The sequence below is a fragment of the Chinchilla lanigera genome, unplaced genomic scaffold (assembly GCF_000276665.1).
Source record: "Chinchilla lanigera isolate Chin_1 unplaced genomic scaffold, ChiLan1.0 scaffold00009, whole genome shotgun sequence".
NCBI classification, from domain to species: Eukaryota; Metazoa; Chordata; class Mammalia; order Rodentia; family Chinchillidae; genus Chinchilla; species Chinchilla lanigera.
The window spans coordinates 30,516,502-30,540,848 of NW_004955410.1; the positions used below are offsets into that span (position 1 = coordinate 30,516,502).

General features: G+C 41.0%; 1 long non-coding RNA gene across 1 annotated transcript in view; it reads right to left on the minus strand.

Moving 5' to 3' along the window:
- LOC102015298 overlaps positions 1-14,698 on the minus strand; it is a 16,764-nt gene extending 2,066 nt beyond the window's left edge. Inside the window, exons 1-2 of the long non-coding RNA XR_259890.2 lie at positions 14,179-14,698; positions 3,001-3,220 (exon numbers count right to left, since the gene is read on the minus strand). This is a non-coding gene — a long non-coding RNA (uncharacterized LOC102015298). The remainder of the gene's footprint in view (positions 1-3,000; positions 3,221-14,178) is intronic.
- Positions 14,699-24,347: the final 9,649 nt, after the last annotated feature.

Sequence of the window (24,347 nt, forward strand, 5' to 3'; positions counted from 1 at the left end):
GTAAATATCCCCAAAGCATTTGCAGATGCCATAAAAGCCAAATGTCAGTCATAAACTATGGTATCTGTATGATGAACATGGGGGTAGGAAGATGAACTTTGTTCCGCTGATCTCAAATCTGTTTTTGCCAATACCATGTTGCTTTTATCACAGTAGCTTTGCAGTATAATTTCAGGTCAGGGATTGTGTGCCCCCTGACTTGCCTTTGTTGCCCAGAATTGTGATTTCTTCTAAAAAAGATGTTATACCCAAAAGTAACTCCAGCAATGACAAGGACACTCTGGCCAAAGATTCATACAAAAAGCATACGTATGAATCTTCACAAAATGTGAGTGGAAGTCCCACCTCTGTCACTTTCTGGCAATGTGACCTTGGAGCAGTTATTTAACCTCTCTTCACTTCAATCACATTATCTATGTGATGGGATTGATAACTGTACTTTCCTCATGAGTCCTTGGGGATTAAATGACTTATTGCTTGTAGATGGCTTAGCACTGTGCCTGGCATATGACCACCTGTCCATAATCACCATTTATTAATGATTATTCTTCTGGCAGATGTTTGTAGCCACCTGTCCTCAGTGGAAAATGATGATACTTGCATGCCACCACCTCAAGGAATAATGGGACTCACATACTGATTATCACTGGAGTTTTTACAGCAGAGCACACTGGAGTAATTACCCTTAAGGATCACTACTGAACTTAGTGCAAACACAGCCCTAAGATGCAAACACAGCCCTAAGCACACTCAGCCACCTTCTCTTTAACAAAGGAACCAAATAGGTTCGCTGGAAGAAAGATGGCCTGTTTAATAAATGGTGCAGGAAAAACTGGCTTTCCACATGCAGGAGACTAAATTAGACCTATGTCTATCACCATGCACTAAAGTAAAAATGAATCAAAGATCTAAATATTAAAGCAGAAACACTAAATCTACTGGAAGAGAAAAATAGGCAAAAATCTAGAAGACATAGGTTTAGGCAGAGACTTCCTGAACAAACCCAGACCACACGGGAAATACTATAAAGAATCAACAATGGGCTCTGACCTTATTAAAAAGCTTTTGCACTACAAAAGAAATGACCTACAAAATGAAAAGACAGCCCACAGAATGGGAAAAAATTATAGCCAGTCCCTCAGACAAAGGACTTACATCTAAAACATATAAAGAATTGAAAAAAATCAGACCCCCCAAAATCAAAGACCCAATCAAAAAATGGGCATCTAAGATGAATACACACTTCTTGGATGAAGAAATACAAAACGGCAAATAAGTATATGAAAAAATGTTGAACACATGGGTCATTTGAGAGGTGCAAATTTAAACAACACTGAGAGTCCATCTCACTCAAGGAAAAATGGCTATCAAGAAATCTACTAATAACAAATGCTGGAGGGGCTGTGGGGAAAAGGAACTCTACTGTTGGTGGGAGTGTAGGCTGGTGCAACCACTATGGAAATCAGTGTGGGGATTCCTTAAAAAAACTAGGAATAGAGGTTCCATTTGACCCAGCTATTCTCCTTCTGAGTATCTTCCTAAAAGAATTAAAAACATCATACCATAGCAATATGTGTGCACCCATGTTTATAGCAGCACAATTTATAATAGCTAAATCTTGGAAACAACCCAAATGCCCATCAACTGAGGAATGGATAAAAAAGACTTCCTTTTTTTATATAATGGAGTACTACTCAGCCATAAAGAAGAATAAACATGAGACTTTTATAGATAAATGATGCAACTCAAGAGCGTACTCAGAAGTGCAATAAATCAGACCCACATGTATAAACATTGTATTGTCTTATAAGTGTGAGAAACTGAATGAGTAAATAATATTCAAAATGTACAATGGATATTGTGAATTGGGAAGAATTTGTTCAAAAGAAAAGAGAAACTGGGATGGGAAAGAGGAAAAGAAGGAAGGGAAAAGAAAAAAAATTATATATATCCACAAGATAGTTATACAGCTAGTTTCTCTTAGTTCACTAAATGAAAGGTTTGAGCTAATATTGTTTGGATAATAGTTCCTGCTTATGTCTTGTATTCTGAATAACTACTTTGAAGATAACAGTATGCATCATATTAACTATCATTACTGTCCTAATTGCCTGTTTTGAAACTCTGTTTTATTTTTATTTTTTTTCTTTCTCTTTTTAAAATAAAAAAGAGAAATCACCTGCCCTTTCACATATATTGTTTGAATTACTGCATTTTAAAATGATTGTTTCAGTGGAGACTTTCCAAATCACCAGAACCTATCCTCACAGTAATTAGGTCAGTAATTAGGTCTGCATCCCTATAGATGTGTACTCATCTCTACAATTTCACCATTTGTATTACTTGATCCTCCATTATTATGCTTATTGTTAAATGAACAATAGCTTTTTGTTGGTATAGAAGCAGCATATGCAGATTGTAGAAAGTCAGAAAATACAGACTAACAATAAAGCATTATATTCCCACTATGGAAGACTGGATAATGACTCCTCAAAGATATCTACATCCTAAACCCTGGAACCTATAAATATGGTAGGCCTCATGGCAAAGGGAAAGGAAGATTGCAGGTTGAATGAAGGTTGTATTCAGTTGACTTAAAGATTGTTTTAGAGTATTCAGATACGCCTAATGTAATCACAAGAGTCCTTAAAAGTGGAAGAGGGAGGCAGAAAAGCCCAGAGTGCTACACTGCAAGAAGGACCAAATGTTGCTGGTTTTGAAGGTAGAAGAGGGAGCTATGAGCCAGGGAATGCAGGAGGGATCTAGAGGCTGGGAAAGGTAAGGAGATGGATTCAACTTCTGAGCCATTGGAAAGGAAATTATCCCTGCCTAAACCTTGATTAGTTCATTGAGACCCATGGTGAAATTCTGATCTACAGAACTGTAAGATAATAAACATGTATTTTGTAAGCCACCAAGTTTTTGCTGTTAGCAATATAATATGAATAGTTATAACTGTTGGCTATATATATATATTTCCAGATCTTTTTGTGTACATACTTTTTAACTCAAATGAGATCGTAAGTTGTAAACTGTCCCTCTACATCCTTCTTCTGTTGCTATTACATAATGACTGAGGACAGACAATTTGTAAAGGCCAGGGTTCATTTTGGCTCACAGTTGTGGTGGTTCAGTTGCATGGTGCCAGTACCTCCTTGGTTTCTGGTGAGGAGCACATGCTGCTCCGTGTCAGACGGAAAAGCAGAAGGAAAGTGGGTACCTGTGAAAAAAGATCATATAGTGAGAGAAGAATCAGGAAAACACAAAACTTGATTTTCTAACATCCCACTCTCACAATAACTAACCCACATTCATAAGAACACATTGATCCCCTTGTGAGGATGGTGCTCTTATAACCTAATTGCCTCTTAAAGATCCACTCCTCTTAACACTGTTGTGCTGGCAGTGGCTTTTGGTGGGGATGGACTATCTCCAAATTGTAACACTGCCTGTCTTAGTGATTTTTTTCTCCTTCAATAAATTTTCATTATATCTAATACTCAGATTATCTTCAAATTACCTTATGAACCTCCCTCAATGATGGCTTATCCAAATCAGGATTCAAGTCAGGATCATGCATCATATCTGGTTTACACATTACTTAGGTATTTTAAAATCTATATCTTTTAAAAACTCATCTGCTAATTTACGTGTATGGTGTTTCTCCCATTGTTTTCTTACATTGTCCAGCTTATTCTGTCCTCTATATTTTCTGCAAATTAGAAGTTTTGTTGACTCATGTTAATAAATCGAGGCTACAATACATCTTTTGCACTGTAATGTGTTCATAAGAAAATGCTTTCTATCTAGTGCCTGTCATTCTGTACATGCCTTGTTTTGTTGTTTTATTTTTGTTTTTGAGGTACTGGGGATTGAACCTAGAGACTTCGATCTGAGCTACACCCCCAGGCCTTTTTAAAAGTTTGAGACAGGGTCATGCTAAAGCACTGTGTTGTCCAGGCTGGGCTTGAACTTGCAATCCTCCTGCCTCTGCATTACAGAAAGCTAGGATTATAGGTTATGCACCCTCCCCACCCCAGTTGTACCTTTCCTTTTGTAAGAAGCTCTAAAATAACATTCCAGTCTATGGAGATGGAAATCAGAACAGTTTTGATTGCCTCTGGGAATGGTAAGAATTGGCCAGAAAGGAAGTGACAGAACTTTCTGGAATGATGGCAGTGTTCTGTATCTTCCTCCTCTGTGTGTTAAGATGGCCTCTCACTCTTGCTGCTGTAGAGTGAAGATTTTCCCCTTTGAACCAGAAAGAGTTTTGTGTGGAGTTGTTTAACTCGATACAGATGTAAGCTCTCTCCTCAGCCGTTCCTGTCACAGTCAAATCCACTTAATAATTTTTGCTTTAATTGATATTCATTAGATATATTTTAAATATTTTCATTTTCTTTACATTTATTAGCTGCCATCCCTTGGTAAAGAAGAGTTTTCTTTAATCAACTATGTGCTTGTTACGTTAAAAAACATTCTGTACTGGGGAAACAGGAAAGTGCTTTGCCCTCTAATTATCAATTTCAAAGAGAGGAATTCATGAATAACTTCAGTGATGATGACTGATTTTTTTTCGTAGCTGTTTTCTTTCTGTCGTTATTAAGAGCTCACAGATTTTCACAAGTTCATTGTACTTCTGCAGATATCTGTGTGATAGATTTCTAGAAGTGGGATTGCTGAGTCAAAAGAATATTAAATCCATAATTTTCTTCATACTCCTAGATTATTATCTAAGGACTCAAATTCTCACTAGTAGCTAAACTACTTCTCAAAGTCTTGGACTCATCAGACAGGTGAATGCATCCTAAAAATGAAGTCTTGGACTGGGGCTGTAGCTCAGTGGTAGAGCATTTGCCTCATGTGTGTGAGGCCATGGGTTTGACCAACAGCACTATAAATATGAAACAAAAGAAAACAAAAATAAAGTCTAGAAATAAAAAACACAACACTAAGATGAGAATATGGTACAACTAGAACTCTTATGTATTGCCAATGGAAGCATAAATAGAAATATTTTGGGGAACTGTTCTACCGTTTCTTTATAGAAACGGTTAAACCTACCTGTATCAGAGAGAAAAAATAATTTTGTGTGCATGCTGGACGTTGAAACCAGGATCAGTGAGCTACATCCCTAACCCTGTTTTATTGTTTATTTTGAGACGAGGTCTTACTAAATTGTCCAGGTTGGGTTCAAACTTGTGATCCTGCTGACTCCCCTCCTTGAGTGCTGGGATTACAGAAATGCACCACCAGCCTGGCTTGAAAATATGTTGTTTTGTTTTTAAGGAATTCAAGAATGATATTCATAGGGGCCTTATTTTTAATAGTCTCAAACTGGAAATAATGCAAAAGTCCAACTGCAGTTGAGTGGATAAATGCCAATTGTGGTATACAAGGGATTATCACTGAGAAATAAAAGGAATTCGATGTACTGAATCATGCAGTAATGTGGATGAGTCCCAACATAATTATGCTAGCAGAGCCAGGCACACAAAAAGCACATTCTGTGTGATTCTGTTTGTATGAAGTTCTAAACAGACAATACTGATCTGTGGTGATAGAAATTAGAACAGTGGTTGTTTCTGGGAATGGTGGGCATTAGCTGGACAGGAGCTTTCTGGGGTAATGGCAGTGTTCCATATCTTAACCGAGTAGTAATTGCATGCAAGCACATAGTAGTCAGAATTTAAAATGGAATACTTAATATGTGTGCAGTTTTTTTATTATAAAATGCAAAGTATGATTTCTTGATTTAAAAATGCAGCCTTCAGTTAGCTTTTTAAGAAGTGGCACAGTGCTCTGTCCCCATTACCCAAACCCTGGCACCTTTCTTGTTTTGGGTCCCTCCTTTAACACTGTTCTTCTCTGACCCAGCCTTGCACTTGTCTGCCCATGCCTTGTATAGCTCCAAGGACTAGCTCCCCAGGTAGATTGTCGGTGCCCTAAAAGTAACTTAAAAGTATGCTTTCATTACCCTTTTGAGCATCGACTATCTACCTATGCTTCATTTGATTAGAATCAAATCACCTGGCATGTTAATTTGCTTGGAACACCATACGCAAACACTGTGTGTAGTCTAAGTGGTGTAGATAATGGAGTGGCATTTTCTCTCAGCTCTAGACTAGAAAGTCTGCAGTTATCATGCTGGTGTGGTTGGGTTCTGGTGAGGATATTTTTCTTGATTTGGAGACAGCTGCATTCTCACTGGTTCCTTACAAGCCACTGAGAGAGAGAGAGACTTCAAACAGGGAGATAAACAGAGAGAGACAGAGACAGATAGAAAAAGAAACCCAAAGACAGAGACAGAGATCTGGTGTCTCTTCTTACAAAGGCCCTAATTCCATCACAAGGCCTCCAGTTTCATGACCTCATCTAAACCAAATTACCTTCCCCAGATCCCACGTGCAAAATGGCATCAAATCGGGGATTAGGACTTCAGCATACGAATTTGGGAGGTACACAATGCAGTCCATAGCACCTGGAGAATATTAACAAAGGCGCAGAGCCTGAGTCACACCCCCAGAGATTCTGATTAGATGAATTGAGGTGGGACGTGGGCATCTGTATTTCTTTTGACTGTGCATTACTGTTCAAGGTGATTTCTGTGGACCAACACCTTTAACATCCTATTACAAGGCAGACTTTTTGGCCCCACCCCACTTGTGATCCAACTCTGCATCTTAACAAGACCCCCAGATAATTCATTTGCTCCGCAGTTTTTAAAACTCGGCCTTCAGCCTCTTACATAGACTTCTATAAGCTCTGAGAATGGTCTATCAATCAATTCTTGTTTGAATTGAAACGGACAAGCATTTTGTCAGCAAACCAAGTTTGAGCCTTTTTCATCTGGCACCTGTCAAGGTGTGGCTCTTGCCTGCAAATAACTGCACCTTAGTGTGAAGATTTTATACATTGCCTATATATCATTGTCTGTTAGCAAACAAAAAGCAGCAAAAAAGTATCCAATATGGACATCAAATTCCTAGTGTTCTTGAACACATACTACTACCCTTATCTTTCCATCATTATGAATTATACTTCAGATTCAGGTGGGCTTTAAAATTCATAATGAAATAGAGCATATACTTGAATTCCAGTTGTGAAAGGGGAGAGAAGTAGCACTTAGCACAGGACATGAATGCTGTGTAGCTAATAAATAATTCAGTAAACTAGGGCAAAAAAAGCATGCCTGCTTAAATAAATAGAAGAGAATCCCTGATCCTGAAAATACTCTTGTGGTCAGGAAATGAGAGGATCATTGTAGCTAGTGATAGTATGTAGCACATAGTGCTAGTTTTCAAAAGGTTTGATTATAATAACTACACTTAGCTAGAAACACTGAGAGAAATACCGTCTTCCTTGATATTTTAGAAAGCAGTTTAAGTTCTTCTCATCTATCAAGCTCAACAGTGCGTTCATTGTTAGGAATGCGGCCCATGAAAGTACTAAATAAGAGGTTCCAGGCTGACAGACACTAAAAATGATGAATTTCCACTTTCCTTTTTCAGAAGTACCTAATGGATATAGTTCTTTATTTTTAACAAGTACTAATTTCTAAAACCTTTATGTTAAAATACACCTTTTGTTCCATATAGCTGCAAGTTTAAACTCCAGTTTAAATGATAATTTCAGCTTCTGGAAATTGGTCTTATTTTCCTTTTCATCTAGAATTAAGAATTTCTCAAATGTGAATGATGTGAGTAAATAGTTTGCTAAACTGTATCAAAGTGACCTAGTTTAGTTCATAGCACCATTATATTCTGTCCAATAAGCTAAAAACTAAGAAAGATGCTAAATTACATTAAACACATATGTACACATACATAAGCTCACCTTTAAAAGAAGGGAGTCTAAATAATGTTTTGTATTTAAATTCCATTTCGCAAATTCTGAGAACTGATGTTCATGTAATTATGATCAGATTCAATTCAATATGTTTTTGTTGAGCTTTGCAGTATGTACCACTGAAACACACTTTGAAACTAACATCTTTTACACTGGGTGTACATAATGAGAATTTCTATCCCCAAATTGCAAGTTATTGAATAAAGAACTTGCTAGATATTGGTTCAGTAAAAATCAATTTAAAAGAATTTATTTGGTATCTTTGCCCATTACCTTCTAAAACAACACTAAAAGATAGTAGCATTCTCCCTTAAATATGTACGAAAATGTATTTTATATTAATAAACTAGTGGGCAGACTTATTTACTTTTTTCTTCTAGCATATTTCCTACTTTATTACTTTTAACAAAAGTAAATGTACTTAAAAATAATTGGAACATTGGAAAACGTTATCCAATAGAAAGTAAGTCTTTGTAAGAGCACATATAAAAATATACATTTCACATATAAGCCTGTGTATCATCTCATTGCCTGATTTTTCTCCCTATAGGTAAATTATACTATGTACTCTTCTATCCCTTCATAGTTTTCTCTTTTTGCAGATTTTTCCAGATCTCTATCTATACCTCGTTTTCAATGTTACCATAGTATTACACAGGTGGACTTATCCATTACTATAAATATTCTTAAGTTCATTCTAGGTTTTTATATTATGAGCAATGATGCAGTAAATAATATATAGAAATGTCTTTGCACACAGATGCTGGCATATTTGTAGAATGGAATCCTGGAAATAAAACTACTATGTCAAAGAATATGTGCCTCTATAATTTTTAGGTACTGCTGATTCCCTTCAAAAAGCCTGACTAGTATACATTTTCCCCAGCAGCATCTGAATGTGCCTGTCGCCTAGAGGGGCACCCGTGTGTTCTTTGATGATTCTGCCCAAATTGTCATCCCTTGCTTTCTCTACTGGATCATTTCAATTAGAATACAAACGTCCTGTCTCACATCTTGAAAGGAAAAATCATTTAAAAACACTTGCCTCCTCCTGTAGTCCCTGATTTGCCATGCTCCCTTTTGCACTGAAACGTCTAGAAAAAGATGTTTAACTTGTCTCAAGTCCTTCTCTTCTCACCCTCTGGAATCTTTTCTAGCTAGAACGTTCAGTGCCCTACTTTCCCAAAACTGCTTTCAGCAAGTCGCCAATAACTATCTCTCTATGGAGTGCTGACTACTTGGTCTTCCTCTTACTCTGCTTAACAGTAGCTTTTGCCACAGCCGTCACTTGGCTACAGTGATACCACACCTTCCTCCCGCCTTACAACCGCCGCTTCTCCTTCCTGTTTGCTGATTTCTTCACAATGGCTTGATGCTGAAGTATATCAAGACCCAGTCTTTGCGCCTTGTTCCTGTCTGTGCCTCTCTAATCTAATCAGACAGCATTATGCAAATACTGTCTCTACCCTAAAGAATCCTAAATTGCCTGTGGCCTGGATCTCTTTTTAACACAAGATTTCTACCTTGAAGTACTTACTGAACATGTCAAATACCATAGAGATAATCTAATACATAATGTCTAAAAATTGCCTCCCTACAACCTGCCATCCTACCATTTCAGGTAATACTACTGTACTCGTCCTATCCTTCCAGTGAAGGGGGGAAAACAGAATTATTCTTAACCTCACTCTTGTTCGCACTTCATGTCCAATCCATGAGGTTCCATCTTCACAATATATCCAGATTCGGACTACCCCTCACCACAGCCACCTCCCACACCCCATCCAGACAGCTGTCTTCGTTCACACAGATTACTTCAATGACCTCCTGCTTCCAGCCTAGTCAGTCCATAGAGCAGAGCTGCTAGAGTGACCTGTTAGTACTGACCATGTCACACCATCCCTCTGCACAAAACTCCACAGTGGCTCCTCTCTGACCCAGAGTTTAGAGGCTGTGTGTGAAGCCCTGTTTCCACCCCATGCATATGTATGAACACGCACGCGCACACACGCACATACACCATCTGTCTCTGATCTCAGCTGTTCTCGCTCACTCTGCCCTAATCCCCGAAGCCTTCTTACTATTCATCTGATGCCTCTGCAGCACAGGTAACTGGATCTAAGGACTGGAATAGAATCTGGATACCTATTTGTATACATTTAAAGAATTTACTTAAATAGCTATTTTTCTGAAAAAGGAAATGATGTATTTTCCAATAAGTGATTTGGACACATTTAGGACTGAAGCTCACATTCTGAAGTGTAACCATCTTGAGGGATGAGCCAGGAAAGGCCTTCACCTCGCCCAGTCTCCTGTTTATTACCGAGAAATGTCCTTGGCTTGTTTTCCACACAGTGCCTGGGTGGGCACATGTGCATTGCCTCAGGCACTCAGGTGTGAGGGAGGACTAGGAGGGAATCAAAGCCCAGGAGGGTATTCCTCCGGCTTTCCTGGGGTCCTCGCTGCTCCTGATGGACCAGCCACAGTTGCCTGTTTCTGTGGTGACTGGGAATCTGGAAGCTGGGCTGTGTCTGGGAGCATGTTGCTTTGTCTCCTGCTTTCTCTGTGGAGATAAAACCATCTTCGAATGTTTCCACATCATTTGCAATTATATTTGCTACATTGCATAAAAAGGTCTTAGAAGGCTCAGTTATAAAGCTCCATATGTGTATGTCTCAGATCCTTTAAAATCCACTGCAAGAGAGATTTCGTTTTTGTTACCTGAATGAAACTTAGGTACACCGTAGTTTCTGGCCCCTCCAGAATCTAAGGAGATACACTGTTGAGAACAGTATAAGCCTTTCATTTTTTCTAGTGGTTTAAACAATGTATTTATACAACAAAAATGTAAAATAAATATTCTATACCCCCTCCAACACAGACATATGTGCACATGCATTTTCTTTCTTCTTTACAAAGGTACCTGTGATTTATCCGTCCAAATATTATAGAACAGGTCTTTTTTTTCAGTACTGGGTATTGAACCCCAGACCTTCACACTAAGCTACATCCTCTTCCCTCTGTTGATTGATTGATCAGTTGATTGATTGATTGAGACAGGGTCTTGCCAACGTGTTAAATTGCACAGGCTGTGCTCAAATTTGCAATCCTCCTGCCTCAGCCTCCTATAGTGCTAGGAATACAGGTGTGTGCCACCATGCAGAACAAGTCTTTCTTGACAGATACGACTTAGATGTTTCAAGCTGTCTTATTTGGGGAGTCTTCAGAGGCCCACACAGAGAAGAGACACTACCATTAAAATAGATTTCTTGCCTTCAGTCAAGGGTGGGCTCCTAGTGGACAAAGCCAAGTGGAAGCCCTTAAGGTCCAGAAGCAAGGTGGACACAGCTACTGTCCTGAGCAGAGAGCCAGGTGCACAGCAGGATATCCAGCACACAGGGGCTTTTTCTCCTTGGAATCAAAACCTTTAAAAGAGCTGACCCAAGTTTTGGCATTTTGTATGAAGTTATTGGTCGGGTAGATTCTTTGAACTTTTGCAATTCTGAATTGGCAAGGACAATGAGGAGGAGTTTGCTGTCACCCAGCAGGAGGATTGGCCAAAGACCCTTATCTGAGGCCTTTGTCACCTCTGCTGCTCTCAGACATGACCTACTCCATGAGGGTCTTGACCATGTTGATAGTTGCAGCATGTGCCAATATACTGCCTCACTGACACGATGAGAGGCAGGCCACAAATGCTTTAATAAAATATACTTATGCCAGGTGGCAGAAGGTAATGCCCAAGAAAATCACAGCCTACAACCTTGGTGATTTTTCCATGGCCCCATGATCTGGAGAATATGGCATTTCCTTCCAAAGTGAAAGATCAATTATTATACGTTGCACCACCTCTAAAAAGAACTGCCATGTTTTATACCTGTTTTGATTTTGAGGTAAGAAAATGTATTGCTGAGAGAGATGTTTGGAGTAAACCGGTAGGCTGCAAGTTTTGTGTGGGGGCCAGAGCAAAAACAGGCTCAAAATCAGTATTTCTCAACACAGTGTTGTTATTGTTGGGTAATTACGATGGAATGTGTTGATGCCGTGTAGCACAGCGTGGATATGCTGGATTGTGCCTGCTAATTCTTGAGTCCAAATCCTTCCTTCTAGACATCCTCTGTTCCTCTCCCTGCTTCACTCATCCAGCCAGCGTCATGTGAGGTCATTCCAGTGGTAGGCGTCAGAGTGGGAGGAAGGAGTTAGGCTAGTTTTCCCTCCTCTGGCAACTGGAAAGGCAGCTGGGCTGGACTGCATGTGTGGTTTCAGCAACATCAGCACAGTGGCAGCTTCCCAGGCTTTAGGCAACAACCCCTGTTTCATTTGCTCTACAGCCCTTGGAGAAAATTTTTATCCAGTCCTCTGCATCACATTCTTCTCTGCCTGAAATATATAAAATACTTTCTACATTTCTATGTAAATGATACAGAGATCTTCCTGTTTCAGTACATAGCAAGCTCCCTCAGTCTCTAGTTTTTTTTAAAGGAATGTATCAAGTATTTATATAAGAAGACCCACTTAATGGATATTTAGGTTTTTCTCATTCTTCTCTTACAGTAAGAGCAAGAAGGACATTTCCACTTGAGGAAATTATTATTGAGATATTTCAGTGTTTGTGTCTTCCCTGTTAGGAGTTCTATACACCAAAGCTGTTATGCATAGATTCAAATGGCTTAAGTAGGATTAAACTAACATCTGGAATCCAAAGAGCATCCACCTGAAGCTGATTGTTTCCTGCTTAATAAATGCTCTAAAGTATTGTCCATGGATGTGCTGGCCTTATCTCTTCTGAAGGTCTTGCGAGCACCTTGAGCCTGATTTTGTTGCCTTTCAAATACATAAATGTGTTCTGTGTAGATGCCGGGCATTGGTTGTAACCCTTATATTTGTGGTTAATGTCACCTGAATATGTCATCCAACTAGCATGCTGGGAAGAGCTTCCCAAGAATAAGGCTGAGGTTTTTCTCTTAAGGAAATAAGCTGATGGCATAGCCAACACCTTCCCTTGGAGTGGTGGCTCCAGGAGAACCTCAGTTTCATTTTGTGCTTATTCCACAGTCCTTTCATGGCACTGCTCCCAGAAATATTTTTTCCTTGATTCTGAAATATTTTAAACTACTTGTGAGCAGTACTTTTTATTCTGCCTGTGTAGCCCACTCCCTTGGTCACCCAGGGACAGGAGGACTGAGCAAACCAGACCAGCACAAGGCCCTCCGCTCCACGTGGCCACCCCTGTCTCCTCCCAGCCATCAGATTCTCCGCTTCCACTTAACAGAGAAGGAAGGCCTCTCCAGCTGTGTGCTAATGCTGCTCTACAACTCTGTTCTCTGATTTGATCAACTTTAATTAATTAAATAGCACTTTTGTTATCTTTTCGACTTTAGGAGTTCAGATGATTCTGTGGTTCTATTTCCAGCTCTCAGATGTATTTGGATTTGGTTCCTGCGTGCAGTGCTATGCCAGTTTTCAATCAGCCATCCCAGAGGAGGATTTCTCTTTCACCAGTCTACACTGTCATAGCAACTTCGGATGTGACAAGAATCCTCAAACATTTGCAATCTTGGTCAATAGGCATTCAGAGCTTGAGTCCTAAAATGAATATCCAGCCTTTTTTCATGAGGATTCATCTTCAGTAATCTGTGCCATAATCCCTTTAAGGTATAAGTCCTTGGCAAATCCAAATCACTATGGTGCAAAAATTCTAATTAGAGACTAAGACCAAAGCTGCTTTTGGTGGTAATGCTGCTACAGCATCAACCTTATTGTCAGCCACAGTAACAAAATACCTTCTAATAATCAGCTAATGCTGGTAAGAAATTAGCCAAATCCGTTTAACTCACAGAACTGAAATCCTATTGAATTACATTTCCTGTTTGTGGAACTGAATCCTAGAAGATGTGCATGAATTATATTTCCAAATAGTTAAAAAAGTAAAGAGGTCTAAAAAGGAAAATTTATTAATTTTTTATATAACAGTAATATTAAGATATAACACTTACATTCATTCTAATACAGTTAGCAGACCAGTAAAAACTCAGCATTTAATATATAAAACAGCAGTTATCTAAGATTAAAAAATAACACTGATTTGCTCATTTTCTGGGTAGCTGTATCCACAGGGAAATTTGGAACTGGATCGTACACACATTTAACAAACGTTGGTTTTAAAACTATCAGAACAGGAGAAACATGAATATTCCATCCCTCAAAGGCACATCAGAGATCTCTTGATATATATGCTTTTTTCTTTACTGGAACTCCACAGGCAAGTGTGAAGTACAAGAAGAAACTCTTAGAAGCTCTAGGTCTTACAGGAGCATAAATTAATTTTACCTCTTCTTGATTCACATCTGCCGTCTGGGTCACTTTCTTCGTTGCTGGGACAAAATTCTTGATACCTGAAACTTAAAGGAGGAGAGGTTTATTTTAGCTCAGGTTTCAGTACGTGGTTGGCTGGCTCCCAAGAAGAAATAGTGTGGCGGTGGGGCGTGGCCACCAGGAAGCAGAGCAAGCGGGGAAGAACCAGGGAGGGAGGTGTACCCTTCCGGGTCAGGCCCTCAGTGGGCCGCTTCTTCCAACTGATTCTCACTTCCTCACAGTACTTTTAGGTAGAAATTCATTGGGTGATTAATCAATCTACTGATGAATATAGCATCCCCATGATCCAATCACTTCCCCCTAAGCCCTGCTTATGACCGCATGAGGCTTTGGGGGCCATGTAGATATAAACCATAACATCTGCTATGCTCAGTTTCAAGGAAAATCCCAGAAAATGCAGGGCAATTTTTGTTTAAAGGAGTCAGTTCTACTTCTTTCATCCCAGCCCCATTTTATTGCTAGAGGTACCACTGGCTTTCTCCTTAGCTGTCAACACATGTGGGACAGACTTTTCTCTCTGAGTAAAGGTCATGCAGCAGTCTGGAGTTTATATTTTCATTATAAATGAGAGAAACTTGAAAAGTCACTTAAGAATCACTGCCCAGCTTCGTCTGGAAAGGGGCCAATAGTTGTCAGAGTTCTAAGCTATTAAATCAGCTTTTTTCTAACTTGGAAAAGCAGAGGTTGAAATTGTATATTTTTTTCAACTCTTCAGCCACTGGCTCAAGTAGCTAACAGTGATGGAGAATAAAACAATATGGAGCATTTTTCATAACTGAACACATTGTTTACCCAAAGAGGAAGGGAACTGAGATGATTAGCACATCTAATTTGAGTTATGTCCCTTCTGCCTGAGTCCAGAGTCTTCTTCCCAGGCGTAGGGGAGGGGGAGCACTCCGTGTGTTACTGCTGGCAGGTCTCAACTTGTAACTGACAGAGCAGTCCTCCAGTACGCTATCACACTGTCATGGTTTAGCTCTAAAATGCCCCTGACATCTCATGTGTGTGGAAGTGACTGGATCTCCGTGATGTTGTTATACTCATCAGTGAACTCACCCATTGATCAAGTTCAGTAGCTGAATGTAGTGTTGCGATGGGAGGGCTGGTTGGAGGTGGTCACTGGGGGTGTGACCTGGAAGGGTGTAATCTTGTTTCCAGGGCCTCCCTTTGCACTCTGCTCCTTGGCCACTATGGGAGCAGCAGCTGTCCTTCACCAGGTGTTTTCACTGTGTTTTTCCTTAGAGTTAGCGGTCTTTGGACTAAGTCCACTGGAATCTCCCAGCCAAATAAATTTTTCCTCCTTAAGTTGTAGGTGTCAGGTATTTTGTCCCAGCAACAGGAAAGTGACTAATACACACACAAAATGGAGTTTTTATTTGTAATTTTAAAAAGGGCTGAAATTCTGGATACCAGTAGTAGTTCACAAATCTAAAGTAAGTTAGATCCCCCCCGCCAACTGGAGATGAAGCCTAGGGGCTGTCTACTATTGAATTACATTCTCAGCCCCCTCCCTTTTTTTTTTCAAATTCTGAGACAGGGTCTCACTAAGTTGCCTAGGATAGTTTTGAACTTGTGCTCTTATGATCTTCTTCCTGGGAGTAGCTGGAATTTCAGATGGACACCACCATGCCCAAGTAAGCTAAGTTTTAAAAATTCTATTTTAAGGATCTCGTTGCCTCCTAAGCCTGGAGGTAGGTCAATGTTCTCCTTAACTTGAAAATGAATAAACAATACCATTTCACATAAAACACTGCAAAATTCAAAAGATGGCCAAACTCACAGTGAATAAAGTGGATGAGGGCACCCTGCGATGTTTTTCATTGTTTTATTCTCACATTAGAAAACACCTCAGTTTATTCAACAATCAATACAAGGAGTGATCAAAAGATATGGTGAACATTTAAGCTTTAAAAAAAATTACAATAAAAAATTACAATCAAAATACACTGCCAAGAATGATGGAATAAGTGTGTTTGCAGAGGAGTATTTTGAGGGAGATTAATGGCACTGTGTCTGTTACTGTAATAGCTTTTTAAAATTTCAACATTCACCATACTTTATGATCACTCCACGTTGATCAAATGTTTACTGCTCTTTTTGTCCAATAAAAAAATCCACTTTATTCACTGTATGTGGTACCATGATGTGGAGAATGACACTCTTTGATTAGAATGCATTGAGGACACAATGATTTGTTTATTATTTGTTAGAGTTTCTTAAAATAAGGCTTCATTATACAGCCTGGATTAACCTTGAGTTTATGATCCTCTTATCTCAACCTCCTGAGTGCTGGGATTACAGGCGTGTCTTGGATGACATGTGGAGAAGGGTAATCCTTTAATTATCCTTGCTAAAAACATTTGGTATCCACCCATTTGTACAAGCTATGCCCTTGGTTCTCGCTCAATAAAAGGTTACTGAGATTGGTATTCAAGGCTGCAGTCTGTGAGGCTGTAAGGCCCCTGATCCCAGACTTTTGCTTCTCTTGTTTTTCTTGTTTCTCTTACTTTTTCTTTTCATCCACGGGCACCTCATTCTTGGGACCTATCACACTGAATAGAATGACACCATGAGACTTCTGGTTCTCCCCCAAAGTCAAAATGACAATGAAAGGTAAATGTTTTCAGTTGATTCAGGATGTCCCGGCAGTGACAACAACTCAGCTAAAGACACAGAAAAGGACTTCCATATTTTCAGAAAGTGAAAAGAAAGATGGGATACTTTTCTTCAAAGTGAAAGGGTCTCTTCTGAAGGATGTTAATGGCAATGTGCCTTCCTTCTACAATAAATTTTTGAAAATTTAAACATTCACCATGGTTTTGATCATACCTCATATGAATAAACATTTACAAGTGCTAGATACTATGCTAGGAGCTGTGAATATATGACTGATCACAATAGGCAAAAGTCTCTGTCCTAGAGCTCATGTCACTTTTCTTAAGGGCTTCTGGATTGAATTAAAACATTAACAAATTGTTAACATGAAGAATAAATTAGTGTCCTTCACTGAGTGTAGTAACCAATGTGATACAAATGAAATTAAAAAAATACTGCATGAAGAATTTTTACAGCATTCTTTTCTCCCTGCAGCACCAATCAATGTCCCTGAATGTTTTTACTATTGTTCTGATTGTAATGAGCAGACATTTTATATTCATTTGTCTTGTGGAAATTGTTCTCTGGAAACCATCTCACCAAGGGAAAAATCTTTTCTGGGGAGATTCAGACACAGAGCTGTAAATGATTCTGGCAGGATGAGCGTGGAAGGAAAAGGATATTAGCAATTGGAAAATGGCTTTGTTGCCAGAGGCTCTGTGTGATGACATTAGAAGCCATGTGATAGAATTAGACTTGAGGTTATGTGCAGGTCTGGCTAAGCTCAAAGCACCCAATAACCCACCATGAGTTGATTGTAAGTCAGCCATAGAGGCAGCTGAATGCACCTTTTATTATCTTAAGGATGAAAGTCCTGTTCTGAAAACCACAGCTTAGGGAGGGTGATGAGAAATCACGTCTACAATCCTAGACAATCACAGTGGTACATTTCCACCCACCCCATCCTTCAGGCTTGGTCTCCAGCCCCATCACACCGCACCTTCTCTCTTGGAAAAGATCCAACATAGAGCATCCCGTTACTCCAGGGGAAGGGAAAGAGACGAGAAGAGGGAGGAAGAAGCGGAGAAACATGAAGGAAGGAAATATTTCTCTGCTTTGCAAGTGATTTGGATGCTGTTGGCTGTACCAGCCAAGATGAAGCTGCTCTGTCCTTAGGCACCCCGCCTGCCTGGGCACCTGGGATCCATTTTCCATCTGGCTGTAATCATCTCAACCAAACTGAGGATTGTTTGTTGGTGGTGGTAGGTGTTTTTTTTTTTTTCTCCTTAAATTTCCCATTAATTTTGTCCTGCCTCAGGTTTGTTTTCATCTCTATACTGCAAGTCTTGAATAAATTCGTTTGTTGCTCACGGGTAAACTACTTCAACAGAGCCAAAAACATCTTCAGACCATAAACATGTTGGTTCACCTGTAAAATTTGCATTTGCTCCAAAAACATTTAACAGAGCTGTGCATTTTAGCCTTGGGCCTGGCCTTCTCTTCCTGGGACTAACAGGCCCCACAGCATAGGTCCCACAGCTTTTCCCCAGAGCTGTCCCCACAGCTGAGGAGAGAAGGGGCGGGGTGGTACATCAGGGAAGAGCTTAGATTTGCTATCTGGTTTCTATTAAGACCGCTCTGATTTTTTTTATACCCAGGCACATGTTTATTTTCATCAAATAAGAGTTATAATCGTGGACATTGAAAATAAATACATTTTGTGTTTTCTAATTTATGATTGGTTGTATCTGTGGATGGTTTTACTGGGTTTGATCTATGCTTCATTTTGTTAAAAAATAGCCTGGCTCCTTTAAGAAGCCGCAAGCTGAGATGTTGAATCAAGCTGAGTCATTCACTCAGAGAATTAGGAACAGCTGGGGCAGATCCTAGAGGTAACAACAGCGGGGAACAGAATGCCTCTCTAGGAAATGCTCCAATGCCTGGACCCCAATTAGGGAGGAGACATTTTCACAGGGACCATGTTGGTCATGATGACAAGCCCCTGTCTGTTGTAAAGCAAGGGTTTCTCTGGGCTGGAGACCAGATTTTGGCATCCCTCGGCAAGGGAGCCTATGGGCTGGCACCCTGTCACTTGTCTTGTTCTTTAGGCTTTAGTGGCTCATGGGTTACCTGATTTATACAATTCAGTAGCTACCAAGCACCCATGGTGGTCCTAGAGAGCTGATTACCTGAAGAGTTGATCACTTTAAAACAAGTTTCCCCGAGTTGCTGAAACCCATTAGAGAGAAACAAAATTGCAGTGACTTAAAGGATGCTAGTTAAAGTTTATAATATGGTGACGTGAAGAAAACAGACATAATATTTCCAGTATGGAAAAAGAAAAGAATGTACCAGTAATAAAAGACTAGAGGAAAAATGTTGAAAGTTGCAAAGTGGACGTATCTGTGCTATGTGTTAATGGGTTATTTCTGTGTTTCTTATATGCATGCTTTCGTGTGTCATGTATTATTTCTCAGTGTGACATAAGTAGCCATGTGTGGTCCATCCTCTGGTCAATGAATATTTCCTCAGCACGTATTGTGTGCTGGGCACTGAAGCACAAGGAAAAAGCCTCACATCTTTACCTTGATCTGTCTCCTCCCAAGGCTCTGTCAGGCCAACCCTTCCCACTGGCTGAGCTTTTATTTTCTTCTCAGGGTCTGGGCCCTTCTCTGTCCCTGCAGGCCCTGTCCCTGGGCCCCCTCAGTCCAATCATGGGAAGCATCATGGCCGCCCTTTCTTCAGGCCCTTCTCAGTGCTCAGCTATCAGCAAGGCCTCGCCTAACACTCAGACTTTATTCCCCTTAGCCTTCCCACACTTCCTTTACCTCACTGGTCACTGTGCATCTCTAGAGGAATGTGTGACCTCCTGCTAAACTGTGATGTCTTGGAGGTAGGGATCTTTCATCTTGTTCATTGTTATTTAGCTACTATCTAGAGCATTGTTTGGCACATCACTGGCCCTCAGTGAATACAGTTGAACTGAAGTCAGGTTCTCTTCCTCAAGGGGAAGATTTGTGATTCGTGTATTTAAAATATTAGTAATGAATATCAACCCCCAAGTACAGGTGATAAGAAATATGCCTCCCCCCAGTTACCTTAATTAACTTCATTGCTATTCATCTGAGTTTCCACTCAGCTGGGCAAGTGGGAGCCCTCATCTCAGTCATTTCTCATTTCTTGTCTCTTCCTAAATGCCCAGGGTTGTGGTCAGGGCTACAGAGTCTTAGCATGGACAGAAATTTTGGGGAAGGTCTTTTGCCATGAGCCTATCACATCCTGCCTGTCCCCATGGTCCCTCATGCCTGGCATCCTCCTGTTGCTCCTGAGAAAGGCTGAAAAGCTCAGTGCCCATGGCTGAAGCCCCCTAGATGCTCCACGTGGCAGTTCTTCCTCTCTAGGGTCTGGCCTGGTTGAGTCCCCCCAGGAAGCAGAACCCACAGAACTGGCTCCATGGGGGAAATTACTTTAAGCCTGGCATTTCTTGCCTTTTTTGCCAAGGCATTCTTCTTCCTCAGATATTCATTCCTGATATTTTAAATACATGAATCACAAGTGTTCTCTTTGAGGAAGAGAACCTGATTTCAGTTCAACAATATTTAATGAACACCTACTATGTGCCAAACACTGTTCTAGATGGTAGACATCTAAGAAGGAACAAGAGGGAAGACCCCTTGGGCTTCTGGCTTTTGGAAAACAAAAGCCAGGCCCACTCCTAGAATCCTTCTGCTTGTCATTCTGCTGCTCAGCTCCCTGAGGCCAGGCCCCCCAGCATGGAGTCCATTTCTTCTGACTGGAAGGGCAAAAGAAAAGGGAAAACTTAACACAATTCTGACAGAGTTGTGGGGGATGTGTGTTCCAGGAGTAAAACAGAGCATGCATAGCAGAAAGTGGTTTTATGTGGAAGAATGGAGTGGAAAGAGGAACCAAAGGAGGCAGAAGGCTTAATGGCATCTTATACTTTTAACTAGGCTTGAAGGCTGGGCAGGATTTCATTTGATGGAGCGTGATGAATAGACAGAGAGGCAGGAGCAAAGAGAAAACGGGTGGTGTGTGAATGAAGGTAAATAATCTCATCTGATGGGATGCATTTGAACAGTGGGAAAAGAAAGCAAAAAAAGGTACATGGAGCCAGTTGGTGGCAGACCTTCAAAGCTAGAGGATCCAGGAGGGAAGTTTACTTCTTCCTGTCAGCGCTTGGCAGCCATGGAGTCAGGGGCTGAGTAGATGGGGTTGTGCATCAGAAACTGAAGTAGCAGCAGAGTCCAGGGTGGGCTGGAGGAGGGGGCTGGTAGAGGGCTAGAAGCAGGGGTGCCTTTCAGTAGCCTCTGCAGTGCTCTAGAAACTGAAGGGGAAGAAGAGAAAAGCAAAAGGTGCTTCTGAAGTAGAGCGCAGAGTCTGGAGCCATGGGTTGAAAACAAGGGGATAAGAGAAAATGGTGCCTGTGGGATGGCCAGGTTCTCAGCAGACTGGACAATTACAGAGACTTACATTTCAAATAACATGGGCAACTAGAACTCACAAGGACCTGTTTTGAGGCTCCAGCCTAAGAAATAGGAAGGTTTCCCAGGCACAACCAAGGGAATCTGTTGGTTTGGAGGGAGAGGTGACCAGTGTGTAATGTAGAATCGGAGTTTCCATCAGCTGGAGCTGTAGGCGAGGAGTTCAGAGGAGAGGTCAGGATGCTGAGTGATGGAAAGTGATGAGGGTCCTGATGCTGCTGCAGAGGGAGGCAGGAAGCCAAGGCAGGCTTGTTTGGGTCGATTAGTCCAGTGGAAGATGAGCCATGCGCTGAGAGGGGCGGGTACTTTGGAGCTTGAGCTTGAACACAGCTGCACGGCAGAATATAGTGTCAGTTACAGAAAAACAGAGGAGAAGATGTGTAGCTTCATGTTTTCTTTCACTCTGGAAGTTTAGCACAGGAGGAATGCAAGTCTGAGCTGGGCAGTTTAGCAATTTAACAAGACCTTGTCTCAAAATTTTAGAAAAGGAGAAGCTGGAAGTAACACACACACACACACACACACACACACACACACACACACACCAAAACAATCTGTATCTTTTCATGGTGGTTTTGTGAAATTTGTCCAGGCAGATATGGAAAGAAACAACCTCATATCCTTTAGATTGTATCTCCAATTTGAAGCACAATTAAGTTTTCATACTGTTGGAGTTTTGCTAGAAAATTCTCTTCCTTACTTACAGGTATGCCATTCTGTGGGAACGAGCTCTTCAGAAACTTCGTAAGATGCCAGAATCTCTCAGCACGACACATGGAAAATAACATAGCTAACTGTTCGGTGCCCACCTTCCTCATCCCCGTGGTGCATTTCCTGGTGTTGAGATTCTGTCCCCAGACAAGTAGATCACCATCTCTTGCTCACTACTCTAAATGCCAACTTGCACACTTTGTTTGTTGGCTTTGTTTGGGCAGAGGTGGAGAAACAGCTACTCGCAAAGACCAGCAATGTTAGGGCTTCCAAGGTGGCTACTGGGCCATCTCCTGAGTTTCTGACATGTGAGCCCTGAGCTCACTGCCCTCTTTGGGGAGGCTACCAAATGCTGCAGCAAGTGCTTTAAGAACTCATCTCTATTTAACTTTCTTCAGATTTTAAAATTTTTTTGCTACTGGAACTTAAACCCATTAAGTTACTAAGTTAACAGGGCTGGGCTCAAACTAGATCCTCCTGTCTCAGCCTCCCAGAGTGGTAGGTTTACAACATTTAGCTCTTTTGGGGTGTTTGTCCAAGGTTTCCATACTATCCTTGTCCCTCTAGATTCTGGCCTTTCATTTTCATTTTGTGCTACCTGCTGTTGGTAATGTAGGGATTAGTACAGATGAAGAAATAGGAGGGAATAACACACACCTCCATGCCAGTGTTCGCACTCGTAGTTTAAAGCCATCAGGTTTCAGTTATCATAACTGGACATATCCATCTCATAACCTAGGATTACTTTATTCTTTTTTTCTTCCTTGTAATGGTTCTCAATTTATATGTGACTATCAAGTCTTTTTACTGTATTATAGCAGAGAGAGAGAGAGAGAGACAGAGAGGCAACCAAAGAGTTGGAAATAACAGAAAACTTGGAACGGGGGTTCAGAATCACATGGTCCCTGGCTGGTGCTTCTTTCTCTCTCTATCCAACCAGGAAGGGAGACTTTTGAGCATAGAGGCAAAGCTCCACAGAGCCTGGTTCTGCTATGAAGCCAAAAGAGAATTACATTTCTCATGACAGAGGACACTAGAACTAAAGACATGTTCTGAGGCTCCAGCCTAACAAAGGTGAAGGCTTTCCAGGGACAGAGGCACTCATTTGAGGGATTCCATTTCCTTTGCCCTACCCAGCCCTACCAGGGGAAATGCATCCTCCTGACATTTCACTCTGAACAAACAACCTCATGTGAATAAGCAAAACCTTTCTCCATTTCTCCCTCCATTGTGTCTGGGGTCAGTTTTACTTTTCAGTGCAACATCACTCAAAGCCTTGTTTAAGAAGTTGTTTATTTTTTTTCTCCAAAGCCTCTGGCATTTCCCTGTAGTGAATCACACCATGGAACCATTTCAAAATATCCTTCTTAAAGAATGTTCCCTTTCCCAGGGGAAATGGGAAATTGGTAAAGGACAGCCTGTCCCAGCATGCTCCTGGCCAGCACGTGTGGACTTTAGTACAGAAATTCCATTGCACACACCACTGAGGCCAGTTGACGGATGGACTTTCAAAGAGATGACCTTCTTCTAGATCTTTCTGTGGTTCTCTAGAGACAAGATGGGGAAAGGAAAGCTGTCTTGGTTACTTTTCTCTCATTGCTGAGACAAAATACCTGACTCCCAAAATTAAGGAAGGAAAGGTTTACTTAGCTTTCCATTTGTGGAGGTTTTAGTCTGTACTTGGCTGGCTCCAAGGCAGGGTGGCACATGGCAGAGGGCAACCATTCATGGCAGCAGAAGACAGCAAAAGCAGCAAGAGCAAAATGGGGGAGCGGCAGCAAGCAGCTTCTTTCTCTCCCTTACATATGCAAACTATCTACCCCAGGTCGGATGTAGCACTCACACCCATAACCCCAGCATTGGACCGTGGATCAGTCATAAACTGTAGAAGCCTGACCCATGACTACATGAGGCTTTGGGGTGACATCCAGACACAAACCATAACAGAAACATTATAGAAATTTAGGATGGTCTGTTGCAAATTCAGATTTTGCAGCAAAAAATGAGCTATTAGGAGATGGAGGATAAAAATCAGAGAGGAGGCAGATGTGCAGGGCGCCCAGAGCCTCACCCCTCTCATGCACTAGAACCTTCACCACAGCTGCTCGTTCCCTGAGCCTCTGGCCTGCCACCTCATTCACCACTTCGAGTCATTGTCACTCCTTGCTCTGTGTTGCCCAGCACTTGGAACTTCCTCTGTTAAAGCTCAGATCACACTGGGATTGGAGTTCTTTGTGCACTCCCTGTGCTCACTCCCAGATTCAGAAGGTCTGCAGGGCAGGGGAGTAGGTAGATTTGCCTCCGCATCTTTAGCAC